We start from the raw sequence: 26140 nt of genomic DNA on the forward strand, positions 1-26140 counted from the left end.
TGTTGACAATTTTTGGTGGAGAAGTTTTGTGACCACTGAGAATATTAAAATAAACGTAGTTCGGTTAAAATTTATAGCAAAAATCCTAAAAGTACCAAAAATCGGGAGGACCCTTTATATGAGGGTTATACCAAAATATGGACCTATGTTGACAACGGATAGTTCGGAACAACATAATGTCTTGAAAATTATCAAAAGACTGAAAATCGGAGGCTATACCAAAACATGGACCTATATTGAAAATGTTTGGTGGAAAAGTGTTCAAATGTCAACTTACAGCTAGTTCGATTGAAAAATATAGCTTAAATCTTCTAAATACTTAAAATCGTGAGGTACCGTTCGGGTTAAAATTTTAGCTAAAATCCTCAATATAACGAAAATTGGGAGGTACTGCTGTCGTACAGCCCGGATTGGGGATCCAATGACTTCATTCCAGCACATCAAGAAAAAAGGCGTGGTCAACGATTTTTGTTGCCTGAAGATGCTGTAAAGCGTTCAAAAACATGTTTTGGAGGTGTCTCAATTGAAGTGGAAAAAGTGCTTCGCCAATAGGTTTGAGCGAACGAGAAAGTGAATAAATCATGGTGGAGACTACTAAAGAAAAGAATAAAATCGTTTTTGATGGTAATTATTCGCGTTTTTATTGTTAGGCCAAATAGTTATCGTTCAGCCCTCGTAATATATAGGTACATCCATATTTCAAATATACATATGTAAGTATATGAAAAATGTATTGATGTAATTACCAATATTAAATGCCATTTCGTTTTTGTGCAATAAAATATTTCCATTCACCTTTTTTAATCAATTATAACTAGACATCGGATTTTTGCATATTTTTGAAAATTATATTGCAAATAATTCCTTTATTAAACAATAGAAGCTGGAGCTTTGTACGTATTATTGATTATTTTCAATATTCCATCGAATTTGTATCACTGGAACGATATAAATTTATATAATAACGAAGTTACAATCGGTTGAAATTTCAAAAATATACAAAAATCCGATGTCTAATTATAACACATCCAATATTAACATTTATTGGATATTTAATTTACTAAAAAGCAGCATTTCGTTAAGAAAACACAAAACACTGATTTATTCACACACTTTACCGTCTTTACTCAACGATTGTGTTCAGAAAACTGAAATAAAATAATTCATACCATTTGTTTTCTTTTCCTCTTCGCTTGCTAGGTTCGTTAGCTGAAACAAACATATAAAAATAATTCTTGGAGAAAAATTCGCAACAATAACAACGCAGGAAACAAATGCGTTTGCCATACACGCCACCAAAGAAAAACAAACTTTTTTACCCTCCCTTCGCTTCTGCGTCTTCTATGGCACCATACACACAGCTCTTTAATGTAAAACAGCGTTCCGCAGCCGCGAGAGCCCTGTTGTTTCTCTTTTCGAAAAAAAGTCGTCACTCCACCTATAAAAAATATGTTGGTACCCAAACAAATACATTGAGATATGTTACAAAATGTTGCAAGCATATATTTGCTTGGACCAGATATAAACCGTGAAAATTGAAAATAAATTTTACACTTGGAAAGCACAAAATAAAAACACTTCTAAACAAATATTTGTAACATATATTTTTTCTGCGTGTAAAAGAAAACGCATATATATTTATCAATAAGTCAGGGTCTCAATAAACTTTCATTGCGAACGAACATCAACTTAGGTCCACATTTTGGTATAACCCACATTCTAGAATCCCACATGTGGTTTATCTCTCACATAATTTACACTTTTACATAATTAACTATAGGATACGTTGAGAAGTTTCTACCCACCGTGTTATATAAAAGATTTAGTTGCTTGCAAAATGAAGCCTAAAACAAACTGCAGTTCAAAAACATTGTACAACTTGTTTGCTTTTCTCATCAATGTTGTTGTTGGTGGTGGCAATGACTGCTTGACTCTACCGTTGCAGCAAAAAAATAATATTTTATGCTGTTGCTGCTGATATTTGTAAAAGTTAAGGTTTTCGTTAGACACTTAACTTCGACTTCTACACCATCTTCAGCAAAAACACAGTCGGTCGGTCTTTGTTCGATTGCAGCAAAGTTTTCGATATTATTTACATTTGCCACTGCAACTGGAAAAGTCACACTACCCCACCAAGAGAAGGAAGAAAAGTTGTACCTTTCCACAAATAACGAAAGAAAAGAAGCAAACAATCTGCACAACGCATTCACATCGGATGCAATAACTTTCTGTGATTTCTCTATGGCCGTAGTTCTATGACGATGCTTGTTGTACCAGGCAGGGATGACTTGGATGCTCTACTAGAGATGTCTGTTGCCTGAGCTGTAATGCTGTGCCGTTCTCCGTTACGACGAGTCTGTTTACCTTACTTGCGATCTAAACAGCATTATTGCTCGTGGTCGTGGTTAAGTGCTTTTGTACTATCTCCACTGGCATTGAGAGTGTGTGGTGGGGGTACAAGTATGAACGTAACATAGAGTACTAAAGCGTAAGCGTATATTCGTACGTACTATCGATGTTCAAGCAAGAGCGTGGTGGTTTTCAGTACGTACTGCTGTTTGATATATAGGGTGAAAGTTTTACTTTTTTTCATTGCGACCGCCGCCGCAGCAGTGTTGTTTGTTGCTGTTGTCATGGTTGGTAAGTACCACTCTGACTTTTGTAGACAAGATCTTTTTTCTTCTTTTTCGTAATACTTCTGTGCATACCAGTCTGATTGACGGTCTGTATGCCTGTTTGTCTTTTGGTGGTTATAACTTTGGGTATCCCACACCAAAACTTCCAAGCAATCTTTATGCGACTGAAGAGGGCTACCTTCATGTGGCTCCCTAGACGAGGTAATACAGTCATAATAATGCCTTTAACTGTTTTTGTTTTGTTGCGCTTACCCAGCAAACACAATGTCGGACGTCCGACGCGTCTGCTCAAAGTCGGAAGTTTATTCCGAGGCGTCTGACCGACTTCGGTCCGAACTCTGTCCGACTAGTCTGACGAACTTTTTCTGTCCTCCCTCTCCCTCTCTGAAGGAAATTTTTCTATTTTCTCTTGTGCCGCTTTGGCAAAATTAAGTGTAAATAAGCAGAGAGAAAAGAATTGTACATGTTTCGCTCGCACATTGTAAATGTGTAATTGTTGATGTGCCGACATTGATGCAGTACGAAGAAAAATTGAGTGCTCGGGTTTTAATTTCTGTATCGGAGAACAAATTTGGTTTATTTTTGTTATTCGTGTTGATGCATGATAGTGTTTAAATGTTATTCATAGAGATCGGTTGCATACATATTTCTTTATTTTTGTGAAGTTAATGAAAGTAAAGATTTTCTTCGTCAAACTTCAACCCTATGTTTTATATTTGCATATGGCCAAAGTTAAGTTTATTAACACTTTTATGTGTATGAACATTTTTTGCATGTGAAGACATGTATTTCCACAGATCGTGTTGGCGAATTTGTTGTTCTCCACAGTTTGTTAATATGACATTAAAACCTTTAATATGTTTATAGTAGATAAACTTTTATAGGATTTGGATATTTCTTAACTAAAACACTTTCGAATTTCATAAGATTTTACTTCCGAATTCGGACCGATAGCTGTCCGAAAGTCGGTAAATACATCAGAAATTTATACGATAGTTCATCAGAGTTCGGACCGAATTCGGTCCGAAAGTCGGCTAAAACATCCGATTTTCATCCGAATTTCGGTCAGAGAACACGTCAACCACGCCATATGACTTTCGGTCAGAGTTCGGACCGAATTCGGATCCGAACTCGGACGTTTCATCCGACTTTCGGACCGAATTCGGTCCGAACTCTGATGTTTTTTCCGATTTTGGTTTGCTGGGTAGTTATGTTTTCAATTGTGTGTGTGGATGTTTGTACGTTTTTGTTTTCATTTGTGTTTTGCGCCTGTGTTGGTAGTTTTTGGTAACATTGATTTGTTTTTGTTTTGTTCGTTGTTTGTTTTTGTATTGGAAATAGAATTTTTCTTTTTATTCTATTCTTTATGACGATGGTGCGAGAGATGAAACCACTGCTGTGCATTGTCTTGGTGAAATGGGTTTTTATGGAAAGCTTCTTTCTTTCTATGCTGTAAAGTAGCTTTGTTTTCTATAACCGTATCGAAATAATCAAACATGGTTTCTGCTATTAAGAATTCAATGGAAATTCCAACAAAAACGGAATCTAAACGAAATGCATTTTTTGGTAATTAAAGTTTGAAACCTCCAAAAATGTTCTGTTGGTTGATAGTGTAAAACGTAGTAGAGCTATTAAAACGAAAACAAAAGACTTAAGACAGCAACTTGTAACGGAGAATTCTTTTTAATTAAAGAATCAATGAGTTGAATTTTTGTGAACATTTTTATAATTCAATTTGTTGTTGTTGTTTGGAAATACTTGTTGCACATCAGGGTGTGACCTGAGCGGTATTGCATGCATTAGCACTCCTCATGTGTAATTGTAATAGGTAGACTTACGTGTTACACTACTGATCAACTCAAAATAGTTGGTTTTAAGATTAGCTCTGCTAGAACCAATGCTCGAACAGTAGTAAGAGATGTACACGGAGGAAAGAAACGGCCTCTCTAACATATGTCCCAAACATATTTACAGCAAATATATATATATATATATATATATATATATTTGCAACGGTCCCAAACATGATATATGTTTGGGTCCCGCAAACAAATATATATTTGGGTGCAAACAAATATATTTTTGGGTGCAAACAAATATAAATACAAACCCAAAAGCCACAAAAAACATACAGACACATTTATAAATGGTGGTGGTTTTTCTTTTATTAGAAATACCAAACACAAAAGCGACAACAGACGCAAACCAATCACATATATTAATTATAAAATATAGAAACATCGTTGTACGCTTCTTGTTAGTTGTGCAATAAAACACATTCTCCTCAAAATTGAAATCATCAACGGGAAATCAGCATCTCGAATCAAAAGATTATATAATATTATACATTATTACATTATATAATAAATATTATATAATAAATATATTACATATGTAATAAATGGGTACATCCATATTTCAAATATATGCATGTATTTGAAAATCGTATTAATGTTATTACCAATATTAAATGCGATTTCTTCTTTATGCAATAAAATATTTCCATTCACCTTTTTGATTCAATTACGATACGAGAGTTATCGTACGCATGGTGCCATAGAGGTTTTTACAGCTTTCGAGCTATTTTTTTCAGGAAGTATTACTTGCCCCTGAAAAAACTTGCACCGCAGTAATGGGGGCGGCTAATACAAGTTGTTACAACAAAAATCAAAGAGATTCGAAAGCAGGCCTTAAACTGAATTTTTCCGTGTGGGAGGTACCTGAATGCGTTGACATATCGCCGGTGTCATGTTTAAGTGTTCCATACGCCATTTTCCCGTTTTGAGATAATCGCATTTTAATGTTTGCGTCACAACTGCTTGGAACTGACTGAAGAAAATATTTATATATGTTTACCTGTTAAGGCGATGATGATTATATGTTTTAATTTTGTTATTTTTCTCTTTCGAGACGAGCTGATTCATCAGAAGTTTTTTGTAAATGAAAAAGAATGTCAGAGAAATTGTCATCACAAACCACTACACTACATGTTTCGCACTTTGGTGAGAAGTGCTCAACAGGTGTATCTTGTGCGGCAATCTGACTATGTCTCTACCCTAAATTTTTCCTTCTATATATCGTCTGCTCCGTCGGAAGAGGTCGTAGATCCCTCTCAATAAATTTTTCAGGAGAAAGAAAAAACATTCCAGCTCTGTCTGTATTAAAGATTTTATTATGGTGGTAAAGGCAGTATTTTTCGTTTATTTATTCCGCTTACGTTACGTTACCTGGTTTCATTGGTGGTAAAGCAAATCTTCGGACGTATCGACTATGTAATGGCTTCTCTGTTCTAGAACTTATCGTTTTTCAAATGCAAATGTGTTTTGTACATTTACGCGCATACTTGGCCACAGAAATGTATTTTCTTCACGACAAACGCTTTTTTGCGCTGCCTCTGAAGTTATGAGTTTTTTTTGATATGTTTACAAGGACGTGGCACAGAGGGGAAATTTGTGTTAAAAGTTGATCAAAAGCCCTAGAAAGCTTATTTATAGTCGGATTGATATAAAATTTTGCACAAATCATATCTTCTGTACAAGGATTAATCCTACAGAAAATAATGAAAATCGGTCCAGATTTGGATGCAGCTTCCATATATATTTGCATCTGATATGAGATAAAAATGCACCAAAATCACGAAATTTTACACATGCAACCTGAACTAGCCTAAAAAAACATTGAACCTATTTTCAAACAAATCGGTACAGATGTATATATAGTCCCATATACATATATTTCATTCCAAATTTTATTTTTTGAAACTTAATTAAATTAATTTTTTCTCAATTCACCTGAGAAAAGCCGTGAATGTTTCTGAATAATGCAAACATATTTGATAGATGTTGGTTTAGTCTGATAAATAAGAGTCCCGGTTATAAGGCGGAACAAAATTTAGAGTGAGTAAACCTTGAAATTCCATAAAAAAATATTTCATATTTTAGTTGAGAAAAATTAGATTTTTTCGGAATGGCGCAAATATGCGCAATTTTTTATGATTGAATCTGATATTTGAGACTCAAGCGCATAAAACATTAGAAGAAACTATGGTCGGGAAACGACGGGGAAATAGACTTTTTCACTATTGAAATTGTAGTAATCTTAAAAATTATCATAAAAATGTTTCATAAAGAGGATATGTATCACCATTATTAAAGAGCAAAGATGTAAAATCAATCTGAAAATTTTAAATGCTAATCTTGTTCGGAGACTGTACAAAAACAATAAATCTTGAAAAATATAAATTTTCGCCAAAATAATGTCAATTTAATGTTCATCTAATTTCTTAGTTTTCGAAAATTTACTTTTTGTTTTCAGTATGGCTGAGTTCAATCGATTGCTGCGTTGGATTGGTTAATCTTACAACGTCGAGGATGGTTATAGCAAATGTAGAAAAGAGTCTGGTTACGGTTTATCAAAATTTTTTTCATAAAATCACTATTTTCATATTTTGAGTTTTGAGCAACTTTAGGCCTATGTTTCCCCTCTGTGCGTGGGTTCAAATCGCAGCCGGGCTCAGCCTGTTTTTTATTTTTTGAAATTTTGCCTGTAAGGGCGAAGATCATTTTTAATGATTTTTTATTACCTAAATGCGTTCAAAAGTTATGGTATATTACAACAATTCGCGAGTTACAATACCCCATACCTCAGTTTCAACATAAGTAAATTTTCTACAAAAAGGCCGATATACCCTCAACCTGTGTGAATTGAAACACTTCTTCCCCACAAAATCTTATGTATTAAAGAGGTTTTCAGAATTTTGGGCGTATCAACTTGTTGACAAAAATATAGATTTGGTTTAAAGCTGAAAAGTTTTGCGGGGAAGATATCAAAAGCAATGGACCGACATAGCCCATTTTGGGAGTGGGTCTTATTATGAGTCATTCCTCTCGATAGACATTGTGCCCACCAGGCTTTTCAGATGATCACCATATATTATAGAAACATTGTCTTGCCCACGCAAAACACTAGGTGTACCTTCCGTAAAAATTGCCAAAGGATCCTCGAATAAAAATGTTAAACATTTGTGTGGGTGTCACCCCAAGGTGTGGACAAAATATTTCGCTCCGTTTACGAGGTAGCGTACCATTTTAGCGGAAGGAGTGGACCTATGAGCACCACCTTCGAATTTCATCAAATATTCGAAGAAATATTACGATATGCAAAGTGTAGACCAACTCAGTATTCGGCTCGAGAGTTGTCCGTTTTTTTCACCTTACGGGTAATTTTCTGAAAGAAGTATGGACTTGCCACTCAAAAACTTGTACCATCGTAATAGGGACCTTAAGTCCAAACGATTCGAGAGGAGGTCCTAAACTGCACTTTTCCAAAATTTTATGTGGGAGGTACTCGAAAGTGTTTTCATATGTATATGTTCCAAATTAGTACACGCAGAAAAATATATGTTAGAAATATGTTTGGATCCAAACAAATATTTGTTTGGGACTGATTGCAAACAAATATATGTTTGGATCCAAACATAATTTGTTTGTGTCCAAACAAATATATGTTTGCAACATTTTGTAACATATCTCAATTTAATATATTTGGGTACCAACATATTTTTTATGTTCGAACATATTTTTTATGGGTGGAGAGGATTTTTGCGAAAGAGAGTAACAACAGGGCTCTCGCAGCTCCGGAAAGCTGGTTTATAATAAAGAGCTGTGTGCAAGGTGTGATGCGTAAAACACGTGTGTTTCGTGCTTTGTTGTTGTTAACCAAAGTAGCAAGCGAAGAGAAAAAGAAAAAATTGGTATTAATTTTGTTGGTCTTTTTCGTCAGTGTTCTAGAGAACATCGCTGAGTAAAGGCGGTAAAATGAGTGTATAAAACAGTGTTTTGTCTTTTCTTAAAGAAATTGTGCTTTTTAGTAAACTAAATATTCAATACATTTTATAATTGAATCAAAAAAGTGAATGGAAATCTTTTATTATAATAATAATGGTTCCACAACCATCCCAGGTGGGACAGGGGAGAAATCTTTTATTGGACAAGGAAAAAATCGCATTTAATGTTGGTAATTACATCAATACATTTTTCCTTTACATACATACATACATATGTATATTTGCAATGTGGATGTACCTATTTATTACATTATATAACCATTAGATTCCAGATGCCGATTTCCCGCTGATGATTTCAACTTTGAAGAAAATGTGTTTTATTTCACAACTAAGAAGAACGATGTTTCTATATAATTTTTTTCTTTTTAAAAGTGCGACTTTTTTTAATTTATTTCATTTAGTTTTCCTTTTATTAAAGTGTGTTATGCATTTCCTTGGAATTTTGTGTGTACCTTTTTGTCTTTGTTGCTTTGCTTTTTTTCTATGCCCTTTAATAAAACACCCCCATTTATAAATGTGTTTACATGTTAGAAATACCCAGTGAGCGCTTGCTGAGAGCAAGTGAGCATACATTTCAATGTATTTCACATTGACATTTACGCTCCCTTGCTCTCAGAAAGCGCCCACTGGTGCATGTGTTTGATTTTTTTGTGGCTTTTGGGTTTGTATTTGTTTGCACCCAAACATATAATTTGTTTGCAGGACCCAAACATATGTTATGTTTGGGACTGCTTGCAAACAAATATATGTTTGCTGCAAAATATGTTTGGGACATATGTTAGAGAGGCCATTTTTTCTGTGAGTAGAAATATCACGATGTGCAAAGTATGGATCAAATCGGTTACTGCCTTCGAGAGTTATCGTGCGCATCATTTCAGCGAAAAGTTTTGAACTTGTGTGGGGGAGGATCCTGTAGAAGTGGACCGATATGGCCTATCCTAGAACTTGATTTAAGTTTCGACAAAATATTACGACTGCCAAATTTTAGACCAAATCAGTTTAGCCGTTGAAGTGTTATCGTGCACATGTTGCACAACGGGATTTTACTCATCTTATCTTAGTTTCGCTTATAGGACAAATGTTTCCTAGATTAAGTAAGTAAACAATTTAAGATGCATTCTGGTAACGGTTAAGGCACTATGAACCCTGAAAAAAAATGATGATCGGACATCTGTCATGTTTAACCGCATTGATATAACAGGTCCAAACATATACGCATGTTATTTGAACTGACAATTTTACGTCGTTTGGGATCGAGGAGGTGCTGCCACAGTTGGCGATGATTGATGTTGCAGATGATATGTGAGAAGCAAAATTATCAGCACTTGGATGTGACGAAAATTTAATGATGATGTTGAAACAGGTGAATGAAACAACATGTCGTTATCAAGCCTAGTAGAGATAAAACCCGTTTTTGTTTCAGGCAAGACAGAAAAACACCGATTTGTTCTAAACTTTTACATCATAATATTATTCAAATATTTATCAAGTCCGAATAAAGGCTTCATAGGCCCACTCCTTCTTATTACATGTACAAGTTTGTAGTTCCTGACATTATTACCCTAAAACTCTTGAACCCCTACAGTCAGCAACTGACATGACTGGTAAGCAAGATAACTTTTGAATGATGTAGGGGACTTTGTCGCAAAAATTTGCCTATCGTTATCTTCCCCACAAAGGTGTAACATTTTGATTTAAGAAAAGTTAAATGCTATAGTTTTTTTTTTTATTTTGTCCAGATACAGATACCCTATACCATGCTGTCGTAAGGGATATTATGAATATTATGTCTTTGTGCGTTTGTATGTAACATGGAAAAGGGAATAATATAGACACGTCAGTCCGTGTATTTTTGTAATCACAGCACAAACACGCTACGCATGCTAATTTACCGAATTATATTGAAATAAGTCGAGATATGGATATATCTCCCATATATAGTTTCGTCCGATTTGAGGTATTTGACACGCTCTGTATGTCCAATTTCAATGACATTTCGAACGGATGGAATTTGGTCTAGAAATAAATGTGCCAAATTATATTGAAATCGGTTCAGATTTGGATAAAGCTCCCATATATATTTTCGGCCAATTTGATATATTTGATGCACTAATTTTGATGAAGCTTAGAAAATATGACGTAATATGGTTTAGAAAAAATTTCTCGGCAGTAGCAAGTAAGATTTGGCTATTGTGCCATTTTATTTAACATTTGATATTGATACATACCTGTTCGGAGAGGTTACTTCCTATTTTTACTGAGGACTGAAAGACAATGGACCTAAAAAGTGAGGTAGGAAATACGTATTTTTGAATTGTCAAGCATAAAGTCGATAAAAAGTTGTCATTAAAACTCATTACGATGGGTCCGCAACGCGGACCAGGGTATGTTAGTTTGTTAATAAATCAAGGAAAATAGTCAATCTAGAGCTTTTCTTACACAAATTATGGATAAAATACAATAAAACATCGAGTTTTTCGCGCTAGATCTTCATTTTTTCCCACTGTGGGTGGGATTGGATTTGTGGCATCTTCGTCGTTTTCTTTAGTGGATACCAACAGTTTGAAAAGTGTTATTTGTTTATCTGTTACCAGAATAACTTGCGCGTCTTTACAGGAGGATGTGCTTGCTTTGGCATCACTTTGATGTTTCACTCTTTGGATGCATTTTTGGATTTCATTCTGGTTTCTTTTTTCACACTCTCGCTTTTCTATTTCACTCTTTTCCTGCTGAAAATGCGTTTCACCTATCTCCTTTTCTCTCGAACGCTACACCACATTCTTCTCTCTTGGGTTGGTATACACGTACATACGTACATATATGTTTTGCGTCTATTTGCACAGAGCGGCAACATTTGCTCACTGTGCTGATATACTATAGGGCCCATGAGTGCTTTCATTAAGATACTGTGGCTATCTATCTAATTTCAGTTTACCGATGTCTGCTCGTAATTTATTTAGTACGCTTAATCGCGGGCATTCCTTAGCTGCAACAAAGTCGATGTTTGCTCTTCGGAACGATCGTACACCTAAAACCGTGATGAATGTCTTCTATCTATCACCACGTGATCAATTTTGTTTCTTGTTTTTATCCTTAACCTTTAGGCCAAAATGGGCTTCATCGAAATGATGGTTTTAGACCCCAAGTATGTTTGGACGAATTTCATTTCCGATAATATGATGTCGATTTTGCAATGTCCGTCCGTCAGTCCGGCTGGCTGGCTGGCTGGAGCGCACAAAAACTCTAGAAAAAATCAACCGATTCGGTCCAAATTTTGGCTTTCATAAGATTTTGTCCCAACTTAGTTTAAGTTTTAAGTATGTTTGGACGAATTTCGTTTCCGATAATATGATGTCGATTTTGCAATGTCCGTCCGTCAGTCCGGCTGGCTGGAGCGCACAAAAACTCTAGAAAAAATCAACCGATTCGGTCCAAATTTTGGCTTTCATAATATTTTGTCCCAACTTAGTTTAAGTTCGAAGATGGGTCATGTCAGTCCACTCCTTCGGTCACCTCTTCCACAAAAGTTCAAAAATGTTCGTTAAAATTGTGCGCACGATATCTCGGTATTTTGGTGATTTCAGGTACAATTTTTGACCAAACTACCTGCAATTTTACATTTAAGTTTCCCAGTGATCACAAAACATTTCCACCAAAAACCTTCAACATAGGTCCATGTTTTGGTATAGTCCCTGTAACGCGGTTTTCTCGTCGGCTGGGGTAACTTCAGTCGCGTCCAGGGCCTCAATTAGGAACCACTAAACCTTACGAAATGAAAAGACCAGTATACTCCCTTTCCTGTGAGCTAAATCGAGATTTATTGATTAAATAATAACTTACAATCTATTTGTGTTTAAATGCGATAAGAATGAATAACATGGGTATATATTTGGATTAATAGTTTGCGTAAGTTTTATGCAGACTCGCTGGGGTTTGGCAGCTGAAGAGGTCGTGTTGAATTAGCGGGTTCTTCTTCGGGGAAAACGCTGTTGTTTGTGTTCGGGTGTGAATGATGTATTCGGTGTTCGGCTGCAGATGATCGGAAAGACGATGTATTCGGTGTTCGGCTGCAGACGATCGGAAGACGATGAATTCAGTGTTCGGCTGCAGATGAGCGGGAAGACGATGTGTTTGGTGTTTGGCTGCAGATGATCGGGAAGACGATGAGCTCGGCTGTTGATGTTCGGGAACACGGCGTTCGGGTGTTAGTCTAGGACTACGGTCTAGTTTCTACAGTGTACTACTATTACTCAAACAGTGGAACAGATGACCCGAAGGCCCTTTAGAACTAAAAACCCCGAAGGTCCATTGCCGAATGGAACAGAACTGAAAACCCTAAGGTCCAGTGCCGAATGGAACAGATGACCTGAAGGCCCTGTAGAACTGAAAACTCCGAAGGTCCAGTGCCGAATGGAACCGATGACCCGAAGACCCTGTAGAACTGAAAAACCCGAAGGTCCAGTGCAATTTATTAGGCACCACAATTTAATGGGTAGATTCCCAAAAGTATTCCCAACTCGGTAACACCAAGGTGTACGTTGGCGGATTTCGAACAGCCTTAAGTTCCAACCCGTGTAGCTAACTCCCAGCAGTAGCCAGCTCGCCATCACCAACCAACTCTGAAATATATGAGTGACTCGAGGTATGAAGTGAATGCGAATTATTCGCCCTAAGCACTGACTACGATGGTTGGAAAAATACACTGGAGTTAAATTTACCAATGTGTGGCCTGTTATACCACTAGTGTCAGGAAGAGACAATGTATGGTGGAGTGTTGTCAAAGCGCTGTTTACCCATGACTGTAAGGGGTTTCTTGGTAGTAGTTGTTGTGTTATGAATGTTATCTATTGTCACGTTACACCCCCATATGACGGTACCTCACGAGTTTTGGTATTTTGAGGATTTAAGCTAAATTTTTTTTAGCGAACTATCTATAATTTGACATTTGAGGTTCCCAGTGGTGACAAGACGTCCCCACCAAATATTATAACGATAGGTCCCTGTTTTGTTATAGCCCCCATATAACGGCTCCTACCAATTTTTGGCATTTTGGGGATTTTAGTTTAAATTTTTAAACGAACTAGCGATAATTTGCCGTTTGATGTTCCTAGCGGTCATAACACCTCTCCTCTCAATACACCTCTGAAAATTGTCAATACAGGTCTATGTTTTTGGTATAAGCCCCCATATAAAGGTACCTCCCGATATTAGGTGTTTTGGGGATTCTATAAAATTTTTTTATCGAACTGCCTGCAGTTTGACATTTGACCAAAAATTGTCAACATAGATCCATGCTTTTTATTGCTCCGATTTTAGGTATTTGGACAATTTCAACCATATGCTTTCACCGAATTATCTGTAATTTGACGTTTGAGTTTCCCAATGGTCACAGAACTTCTCCACCAAAAATTATCAACATTGGTCCATGTTTTGATATAGCCCGATATAAAGTTACTACCCGATTTAAGGTTTTTGAGGAGTATAGCTGCATTTGCACGGAACTATCTGTGATTCGACATTTGAGGTTCTCAGTGGTCACAAAACTTCTCCACCAAAAATGTTCAACATAGATCCACACTTTGATGTAGCCCCATATAAAAGTGCCGGCCGATTTAGATGCATTTTTACCTTATAATATATAATATTTCCACCAAAAATTGTGGACAGGAAAGAAACGAATATTCCGTATTTATTATAAGAATATTTTATGGTGGAGGGTATACAAAGTTTGGCCCGACCGAACTTAACTTTTTTTACAGGTTTTTAATATCGCGGGAAGGAAAACGTTCATGTGTTTCTTCTAAAAGCTCGTAAAATAGTAAGTGGAGACCAGATATTTTAAGCTCCGACCAACTACAAACCCGCAACCAAAGTCTAGCTTCATATCATGGTATGAACCAGGACTGTTCCTTGGTATCTGTCATTCCTTATGTCACCCAATGACGACACTTTACAACAATATGTATTTAGGAAGTGTAGTTTAACCTTACATTGAAGGATTTTAAAATCGAACACAGGTATTCAGTGGCAAAATGTGCCCACTAACTTTTGCACTATGTTGGTGACCAGTGATTTATGGGCATTGTAGAAAGTACATATATCAACTTTTATACTTGATATGCGGATTCTGTACGTCTTAATTTTACACATGGCACATTAGATTGGTATAAAGATCCTTAAGTAATTAGTGATTTAAATAGAAGATATTTGTTATTAACAGCAGAAGGGAGAACTGTTTCCCAAAATTCCCCACCGCTTATATAGGGTGTACATTTACTCCCAAATAACACGTCTGTCAAAACATGAGCAAACTGCAGTGGTTTTCGAGTCTATACGACACAAAAAAATAAACTAAAATTTTTCTGTTGTATATTTAGGTATAATATGGTTCAGATATTGAGGACTTATTTTTATATTTCAAAATGTCATAAAATTTAAATTTGTTTTATTTTATCCCAAACTTAATTTTAGTCACTCCATCGACTGACCTACATCTGTGACATAAAAACTTACTTTCATTTTTCTTTAGAGAACCGCAAGAAACAGGTTTGTCTTTTTTATTAGCACTCTGATTCAAATTTTTGGTTATCACTTATTCAGCTAACAAATCTAACAAATCATATTGACAATAATAGCACCCACTCGTTACTCTGCCAGCTGTTGATGACAATGTTTGAGGAAAAATTCTTATTATTGACAAATTGACAACCAATCTTTGAAATTGTATCTTACAACCTTATTCTATAGAATTTTCCTATTCAAATACATTTCAAATTTATTAAATGTTGAATATGAATAACGGCAATTTTGTAATTAGGACACTCAATCAATCATTGAATTAATCCGTTAATTCTAAAAGAAAGAGGGAAATGCAATGCCATAGAAAATAATGTCATTGAGGGAGTGGTATTTTCTTCCCTAATTTTACCAAGAAGTTATTTGGTTCTATTCAAATAAATGTATCCCAGACATGACCATTCATTGTAGCCGAAATATGGGAACAGCAGATGATGACAAGACACTTCTGTGAGCCACACACAAAATCTCATACGAAAAACTACATCACAGAGTTATGCCAAACGATTGCTTCATCAATAAAAAATGCTGCTGGGGTTATCTGTCCATAAAATCTGACAAAGAATGAAGAATGAAGGGGATGGGCTGCAGGGGAAATAGTAACAAAAAAGAAATGTTATAATATTCATTTATTTGTTTTAAGGAAGTTTATAACAAGAACTGATAACTCTACACTCTCCAAAATGCCTTACCAAAACCAATCAAACCAACAACATCAGCAGCAAAAAATACAACAACAAAACGCTATAAAAAGAAACAAACTCTACCTTTTATTTAGCTCCACACAAACACACACACAGAAATATTGTAGCAAGTCATGCCAAGAGATCGAGTTCGAGATGGTAACGGTGATGGTGATGGCGATGATGACGATGGAGCTACAGATGAAGATGGCCATGCTTGTAGACAAAAATACTATTGTTGTTGTTGCTGCTGTTGTTGCCTGCCAATGCTCAATATGCTTGATGATGATTAATATAGCTGCTATAAAGCGAAATTAAAGATCAGAAGAAAAAGAAAACAACAACTAAAACATTTTCACTTTTTAACAGCAACAACAATAACATTCGACAAAAAAAACATACCAACTTGGGGAAAAAAGACAAGACCAGAATGAAATGAAATGAAAGAAATACTACATAAATTAAGCACCCAACTGAAACAAAAAAAAAACTCCAACTAAAAATAGCAACAAAAATCCGAAATTTAACAATCCATAATACAGAAGAGAATAAAAAGAAAGAATTTCTCATTAGTCGTAAATGAAAAGAATTACACAAATTTATGAAATAAGTTAACAACTTTGCCTTAAAGAAATGGGAAGCAATGTTGTGGTTTTAGGCCAGCTTTGTTAATTATTTTCTAAAGAATTGGAAACGACTTTTGTGGAACTACAACAACAGAAATTAATGGAAACGGAAAGTGACTTTAAAATTTGAATTACAGGTACATACCTGTGAACAGTCAACTAAGTGTGACTAAATCGAAAAAATAAAAATTTCAATAGTATTAATATTTCCAGATTGTTTTTGATTCAAATGTTACTAACTTATGACTATATTAAGATAAATTCTTAACTATGGGGTTCTGGTTTGATGGAATGTACTTAGCCCTATGGGTCATAGAACTACATTTTTACGCTGCAATACTACGACAAACTGCAATACTAACAAGATAAAAAGAAAATGAAACAGTAACAGGAATAGTGGACTTGGATGAACAGATCTTTCCCTAGAAAAAAGTTATATCGTTTTAATTGGAATCATAAGGACTAGCTTCTACAAACATTTTAAAACAATCCTCGAATAGTCTTGAAACTGCACTTGATTACTGTTTAAGATATATATTACGATGTGGAAAGGTTGGACCAATGTCAGTCACTTCGATCAATAGTTTTCGTACCCACTACCAAGCATTTTAACTGGTCACCATAGCACCACTTGACCAAAAATCATTAAAGTTAAAAATTTTGTGCTGCGTTACGTAAAACTATTTTAAAAGTTTTGTTAGTTTATTTTATTTGAAATATTGACCCAAAATAAATGATTGATTTATATAGAGATTGATTTATATACAAGTTTGAAATTTGGAACAGAGTATAAAATATTACAGATCCGCCCGGTATTTTGAAGTTTTTAATTAAACTCTCCAACAGAATTGACGCAATAACTAAAAACTTTTTCAAATTAATCTCTTAGCTCTTATTTGGCATTTTGGGTTCTAATTCCCGCAGAGAGTTGCTAATACAGATCCACGTTTTCGATATCGAAAGCTTTTCAGTATTATTTTTAAAAATATCGTCTGTAATATGGATTTTGGAAATCCTTTTGGTGCAAAATAGATCCACGTTTGATCTATCGCGAGATGTCGAGATCGCGAATATGTCGAATACAGTGTTTTAATGTGGTGGAGGATATAAACAGTTTGTAGTTGAAAAATGGTAAATGGTATATGGCTATCTGCGAAAAACTTTTAGTGCAAAAGCGTTTTGCGGTGCCAACGATAGCTCGAAAACGGATGGGCCCATCTTCGTATATTTTTGTGTGCGTTTTTAAGAACCTAAAAATCTTGTCTTTAAGCCAAACAGAATTTGTATTTCTATCTTACTTGTACTAGTAGATGTTTATGAACTCAATGACATTAAAAACATTCCAAGGATTATGTCCAAAGATTAATCACTTTTGTCGGCACAGCGGAGTGAAACTTATGAAAATTCATAACTTTTGTTTTCCAGAAAACAAGTATAAGTATCAATCGGGTTTGCCGACAGAGATATACACACAGCCTGTGTGAGTTGATACTTCTATCTATAGACATATCGTATACGGGCATAACCTAAAGATTGTGTACTCAGAGAATTTCGAGGCCTTTTCTAGACGTATAAACTTTCCGAAAAAAGATCGCCCACGACATCAAGCATATAGGCCTGATGGACTTAGCCACCCGTGAAACGTAGCATAATGGTTGGATGATGTGTGCGACTTCAGTAGACACCTAATATTTCAATGTACCTCTTAGGTCATAACATCTCAACTCAAAGAGAATTAATTAAACACAAGCTTTCATTTGAAATTTCCAAAAATAAAAATTATTTTAGAGAAAAAACGTAAAAAAAGTTTAAGAGAGCTCAAAAAATTGTATCGGCCCCCTGGCCCCTAACCCTCCCCCCTTGCGTACGCACCATAGGATTTTTTATTTTTTGGAGCATTGACAGAACGCTGTAAACAGAACCACAAAGACTATCTTCGATAAAGATGTCAAAACAATCATTCAACTTCTTTGAAGGGAAAATTTTTAATGCGTTCTGAAGGAGATAGCTAAAGGTTTCGTCCGATATAAAATATATATAAATTCTGCGATATAAATAATGTAAATTGTCCGATATAAAATTGTGCGAACGATAACTCTTGATGGGAGTGACCCATTTGGTCCATACTTTACCCATCCTAATATATCTACCAGATATAGATCAGGTTCAAATATGGACTATATTTGTCAACTACTTCGGGCACAATAAGATCTCTTTTAGATCTGTTCTCAAATCACATTGATTTTAGTTGAAGCATACTTCTTGAGAAGATGGGCAATACCGGTCCACAGCATCCGGTACTTCCCCCCAATACTTAAAAAATTTCACTAAAATGGTATGCACGATATCTCTTGAACGGGGCAAAAAATTTGGTGCAAACATTGGATCTCCTAATATTTTGTCCAAATTTAGTTTAACTTCTGAAATGGCCCATATCGCTCCTCTCTTTACGATACTTCCCTCACATTTGTGTTTAAGTGCAGTTTAGGGTCTGTTCGAAGATCCTTTGGACATGTTTACCGATGCTGTTCGGTGTGGTCCTGTTTAAAGCGATATTATGTTTTCTGTGGACAAGTCCTTGCTTTCTGGTATACTGGCCCAAAAGTTATACGATGACCCACTGATACTGGGCGCGATATCTATCGAAAAGATATGACTCCAGTCGGTCCATTCTTTCTCCTCCCCCGCAACACTTTTGTACTTTATTCCTAATCCACATTTTTGTCGGCAAAAAGGGCCACAAAAATTCTGAAAAGACCTTAATGCATTCGATCTGTCCGTAGATAAAAGTTTCAATTCACATAGGCTAATTGATACTTTTTTACTTGTTTTTTATACCCTATACCACAATGTTTAAAAGGGTATTATAAGTTTGTTTTGGTAAAAATTCATGTAACACCGCGAAATATTCGTCGGAGACCCCCAATGTGGTATACCAATCTTCATATCTCGACGAGATAAAGCGATTTTGAGATGTGTGTCCGTCCGTCAGTCCGTCCGTCCGTCCGTCTGTCCATTATAAATTGTAAACACGCTCCAGGCCGCAATTATGGACCGATCATCACGAAATTTTGTATGGAGGTCAGGTTCAGATCAGAATAGATCCCTATTCTTATTGGTGATGAAATATTTAGCGGGTGAAATGGACCAAAAACATAATATTTATCCAATTTTCTAGCGGCTCTGTAGGTCTCAATAATAGTCCGATCAACGCGTAATTTTAAATAAGGTAAGAGTATATCACAAAGGAGAAGCTTGCAATTGGGATGGCGATAGGATAATATTTAGAGGGTTAAATGGACCAAAACTTTTGTGTGTAAATTGTGAAAATTTTAAATATACAGCTTATATCTTAATTCCTGGAAGTGACATTCCGGACAAGTGAGATATACTTGAAAGTGGAACGCTTGACCTTTCAATTGATGGAGTGCATGATCAGATAACAGAGTTACAGCCTAATATATTCCGTTATTTGTTTGTAGTGTATTAATAAACTCGCTAGAAGTCGCAATTATACATCAATAGTCACGAAATTTTGCAACGGGTAAGAGTATAGGCCGAACAAGATGCCTACAATTTTGAATGATGATCTGATATTCTTTAGCGGGTGAAATGGACCATTACTTTTGTAAGAAATATAAAAATTTTATTTTTGCTCGATATGTTAATTCCTTGAGGACATATATATTTCGCAAAGTAGCCTACATATGGGAAAAAACTACTGACCTATCCTCTGATGTAAATTGCAATAAAGTGTTTGCTATATAACGGCCCTACTGCCTAATATATAATGGGTTCTGTGTAGAGAACCACATTTTTATCCCATGCTACATATTGTCTCTCCAAAGGTGTATGTAACAACTCGAAATATTCGTCCTAGACCCCATATTTGGTACGCCAAAATTCATATCTTGACGAGATAAAGCAATTTAGCGATGTCCATTAAAAATTGTAAACAAGCTTTAGGCCGCAATTATTGACCGATTGTAACGATTTTTTTAAGGAGGTTTGTTTTTGGCCAGAATAGAAATGATAAGTTTTTGGTGATGATCGTGAAATGTTCAGGGAATGAAATGGACCAAAAACAAAATTTTAACCAATTTTGTAACGGCTCTGTAGGTCAAAATAATAACCCGCAAAATTTTGAACAAAGTTTGAGTTTATGATGAAGAAGAAGCGTACAAACCAACGTGAAGATCAGATAATACTTAGCGGGTTAAATTGACTGAAACTTTTGTGTGAAATTGGTAAAAATTTCAATAACGTAGCGGTTAAACAACGGAAGTAGTAGCACTACATAAGTGGGTTTCATTACATTTTAGTTTGTGTGAACTAAATTTTCCTTTCCTGCTACAAAAATGTCTTTGTCATGCTAGATAACTTTTTGGTTTTGGTCATAAGTATTATACATTACATCTGTGACATTTGATAATTATATTTTCACAATCATTGAAAATAAGTTCCGTAGAGAGCGATTGTCTAGGGATAGTGGTATAGAGTATCCCATGGTCGGCTCCATCCGACTATAGACTTTTCTTACTTGTTTTTTTTTTTTTTATTTTAGTTCAGATTACTTCATATTTCAGAATATAACAAGTTCGGCCCGTCAAACTTAAAGTTTTTGCTTGTAGTAGACGTCGTGCTGTAAATAGTGGTAATAATAATTGTTCCAAAAACATCCCAGATGGGACAAGGGATACTTCTCTCATATCAATGAGTGCACCCCGATTCACAATTTATCGCCGAGTCCGGTCTGTCTTAAGACACCACTTGTAGAGAAGATTTACATGGCTGAAATACTCAGGAAATGTCGTCAACATTACTGAGGGGTATTTTTTAATAGTAGTATACATAGGAATAACCTTCTTGGAGTACTGGTTTGGAATTTGCATACTGGACTTCGCAGCTTCCATTGCTAGTGCATGTACATTAGACCCAAAAAAAAAAAATAAAATCCTCACCCTCCAAATTTGTTCAGGTGATCCAAAAATTGTTTGGCGATCGGTAAACATTTACACGTGCCTCCTAATTTATATGAGGACAAAGAGTTACCTTTGTGACGTTTTTATTGTCCAATCGATGAGAAAATGTTAACAGTTCATTATTGTGACTATATAACGTTAACCGATGAATCAAATGAAAAAATTGTGGGCGATCATTTAATAAAAAAATTTTGATTTTTGGGACAGTTTAATGTACATGAGTATTTTGGATAAGGGTTAGATTCTACCATCTAAAGGTTGGGAAATTTCAAAATTCTCAATCCGAATTTTTATACCGTCAAGCTTATGGCTAATGAGGGTATTGTGAAATAGTATATTTCATGCGGACAAAAATGTTCCTCATCCATATAATGGATTTAGATCCCACATCTTTTATGATCAGTTCGCTTTCAGCCAATTTATAATCGATATGGCAATGCCCGACCGTCCGTTTCTCTAGATCACGATAACTCACGAACTAACTAGTAACCGATTAGTTCCAAAATTAATAAATCAAAGTGTGTATTTTTTTTTAAGTTATGGAAAATTAACTATATTCTGACAGCATAGCATATGTCTTATAATTCTTTTTCCGGTTCAGACTCATTTGAACGAACATACGAACGTAACAGTTTTCAAAACAAAATTCGATTTTTAATCCTGTTTTCCTCTGTTCTGGACCATAGATACTAAACCGTTCAAAATTCAAGCCAATCAACAACTTTCTAGGAATGGTATGACATTACGGTCAAATTTTTAGGTACCCATAATCACCGACTTGGGAAAAATGACGAGATATGTTTTTTCTGTGTTTGGTCCTCATAAAAGTTGGAAAATTTTGGCTTAACTGCAGGTTAATGTCACTTCTCAGATCATGGTGAGTTTTAAGACCGTGAGTACTTCAGGAGATATGGGCCCCGAAATTTTCCAAAAATCCTACGGGCACCAACCACACAAAAAATAAGAAAATTAGCTCAAAATTATTGAACATATGTATGTAGTTTAAGGTCAAGGTAAAACGTGTATTCAAGAAATTATCGAAAATTATACTTTAAATCGTGAAATAATCGGATAGTATGGCTAAATTTTTGATAATAATGTTAGTCGCCTCTCACAAAAACAAGAGGCAGAAAAGTAAATTCTTAGTAGATTTCAATTTATTAATAGCAAAGCTTATTCTTAAACTGATTTTCAGGTAAAACAATTAAAGCCAAATACTTCCGTTCCAATGTAATAAGCTATTATCTGTTCCGTTAATGAATGACCACATGCTTACTTATCTATCTTCGAAATAGGTCAGAAGAAAACAGCATCCTAAGAATAACAAAAATTAGGTCAGGCATTCACGAAGCTTTCGTTTTTGACATGATCTCCAAATGCGTTCAGCGGAGTGCCTTCTAAAAGAATTAGAAATCTTTTGAAAAAGAAAAAAAAAACAGAAAACTCAATGGGGGAGGGTAAAACAAAATGCAGTTGAAAATGTTTGTGGGCCGGTTGTGTTGTTGTTCTTGTGTTGGCAGTAATCTCATTAATGCTGAAAAAAACTTTCGATTGTAGGCCTCATTCTTGTTGTCTCTGTTGGTGTTTACACCATTACTGGTTAACATTCACACACACACACACACCGAGTCCCTAAGTAAACTTGATTCATATATTCTTCTCGTGGTGTCAGAGAATGCAGAGGTTAGGTTGCCTATGGGTTGTTGTTACTGCCTGTGTGTGTTAACCAAAAAATCTCTGTATTTTCTTTTCTTATTTATTGGGCCTCCAAAAAAATTGTTCTTTCATTCCACTTCGTTATTAGTTTGGGTAAATATGGAATTAGGTCATGAGTTGAGGAAAACTCTTTCTTTTCTTTTGCTTTTCTTCTTCATCTTCTGGTTCTTTGTGGCAGCAGCACCAGCTGGCTATATGGTGTGCTACGACGGTATAACCGCTAACACTAAATAATGGGCTCAACCCAAGATTCTTAAATTGTAAAATTTAATTTGCCTTAATGTCAGAGTTTTTTTTCTTTTTGGTGTTTTACTCCCCTTGAACTGCATCATGTTCTTGTTGCCTTACTTTTCATTTCGTCGTTAGTCGCCTAAAAAAGCTTTACATATTAAAGGCCAAATTGTTGTTACTATTTATAGTTGTTGCTGTATGACTTTGCAAAGTAATTCATTAAACCGTTGATCTTCAACATTTTCAGCTGTTGTTGCTGCTGCTGCTACAGTAACAAAAAAACACAACAATAGCAAAAACATGGTGTAAATTATTATTAATGATGTACACCTTTGACTTCAAGCCCTTGGTAACAACTCTTGATTTTGTTTTCTGTTTTGCCCGAAGGGAGTGAAGTGTAAGAATTTTTACAACTTTCACAGAGTTAACCGGAAAGAATTTGTTTGTCATTCGTTTCGACCAAGGGAACCGTCAACTACAGGAGAAGATATGATGCTGAATTAACTGTATGAATTAATTTTTAAGTATTTGAACTAAAAATGAATTTAAACGAAAGACTTAAGACGGAAACTTTGAAGAGAAAATAAATCCTTTTCAACTCGACGTTTTTATTCTCTTCACCATGTCTATAGAAATAAAAATCGACATTGATTTCATACCACCAAAAATTTCTTAATCTGTAATAGCAGTACCTCGCGGTGACCTACAGAAACTTTGATATATGCCTTTTTAAGTAGAGACCATTCACAAACTGTCAGATCTGTGTAGAAGTTGTCACATTGCCCTTCTCAATAATCCAACAAAAATTAATTTTTTGTTTTGCCTTATTAAAGCGAAGGTCATTTTTAGAGTGATATTTGAATTAATTTCATCAACCCTTTGCAATGACATTATCATTACGACGAGAGTTTTAACAACGTTTGTTGTGATTTCGAGTCTCCGACAACAACAAGCCTATTTTAAATAATTAATCTTATATATTTAGAAAAAAATGTGTATAAATAAAAACACAAAATTGATCTTTATTGGATCGATGGAATAATAAGATCGGATCTTTCACGACTTCCTTTGCATTGGTTTAAATGCTAATGAAAAGATCGGATCTTTCACGACTTCGTTTGAACCAATGCAAAAGATGCCATGAAATCACGTCATTGCGTGGAACCCCTTCCTTCAAATTTTGCTGGGTTATATCACAAACATTCGAAAATTGTATATTGAAATTATTTTACTTTAATGTTAGTTATTTAATTCCAAACCTTTCCTATAGTCCGACATGGCTGCTAACCCTATTTTTTAATGCTTTATTAAAAATACTAAGGCAACTTTTTTTACCTTTATTTTTATTTGTCCTTCTGTATCAGGAGATTTTTATCATCATCGGAATCGTTGACAAGTTGACGGTGGCTTAGAACGCTAAGACGCCGGCAACTGTGTCACTTGGTTGTCGGAGTCCCAGGTTCGAATCACAGCCTAGCTCATGCTAAAATCATTTTTTGTTTTGCCTTATTAAAGCGAAGGTCATTTTTAGAGTGATATTTGAATTAATTATTTTTCGAGTTGAGCTGTTATAACCTAAGAGGTACATTGACAAATTAGGAATCCACCGAAGCCTCAATGTACCTCTTAGGTTATAAGTTATGGTCATAAGTCAAGACATCCTCCTTTGTGGGGGATAAAGTCCAAAACTCTATTCGCCTCACAGCATCATCTAACATATATATGTTCCCATACACATCCCCGAAGGGAGGCTTATCTCATATCAGTTAGTGCAGGCCGATTCATATTAGTTCAATGATATGTGACTTAGTCCGAACGGCGAGTTTTGCTTGCCTGGAATACTCTGGAAATGTCGCCTACATTACACTTAGCGGTATCTCCCACCGTTGGAAAGTATGATGTCTTTGACCGGCCTGGAAATTGAACCACAGACCTTATGAGTGCAAGGCGGGCGTTCTTACCATAGCACCCACATCATCATCTCCCGCTTCTGGCTGCGATATTTGTCCCGGTCCACACTAGAGTAAATTTCATTAAAAAATTTCATGAAATTAGGTGTTCTTAGGCCGAATTCATCATTACAGCAATTTCATGATTTTTCTCTACTATGGAACTCGATCTAGAGACGCATAATTTCATGTTAAAATTTCAGTGAAATTACTCTAGTGTGGCCCAAGACTTTCAAAGCTTTGATAACCAGCATTACGTTTAGCACAGCCTACGGAGTGATTTTGACGATCTATGCAGTGCGTTGTACACTTATTTCTTATTACCAATATATAATTTGAGGTCTTAGCACCCAACTTTTAAGGACTTCATTGTGATAAAGCCGTTCTCTGTGTGCTACTCAATGTTCCTCTTCCATCGTGATTGGTAGTCAAGAATTACTTCGAGATATTTTGCTTTTCTGTGTAACGTGACAATATGATCACGTACATATTACAAATACTGAAACAACACGTTAGGCAAGGAGGAATTCCATTTCAGTGCCATGTTACAACAATCATTGCCATTGCCTACAACAAATAATTCTCATGTACTTCATAACTCAATTAACTCAAATATTTCACAATTGGAGGTTGATGGTGAGCAGGGAGTTAGCAACATGGGTTGGGACAAAAAGCAGTTCTTAATCCGCCAGAATACACCTCCGTGTCATAGCGTTGAGAATTCTTTTTAAGAATTGCCCATTCATTTGTAGCGGCTGATACATAAACAAGGCTTTCAGGTCAGCTGTTCCACTCACAATTGGGGTCAGTAGTTCCACAGGACCTTCGTGTCTGCTGTTCCGTATCTAGAAATCAGTAGCACATGGTAGAAACTAGACCCTAGCTCACCTTAGCTC

Source organism: Musca autumnalis, unplaced genomic scaffold, assembly GCF_047663935.1.
Source record: "Musca autumnalis isolate F117 unplaced genomic scaffold, ASM4766393v1 scaffold_1, whole genome shotgun sequence".
Lineage (NCBI taxonomy): Eukaryota > Metazoa > Arthropoda > Insecta > Diptera > Muscidae > Musca > Musca autumnalis.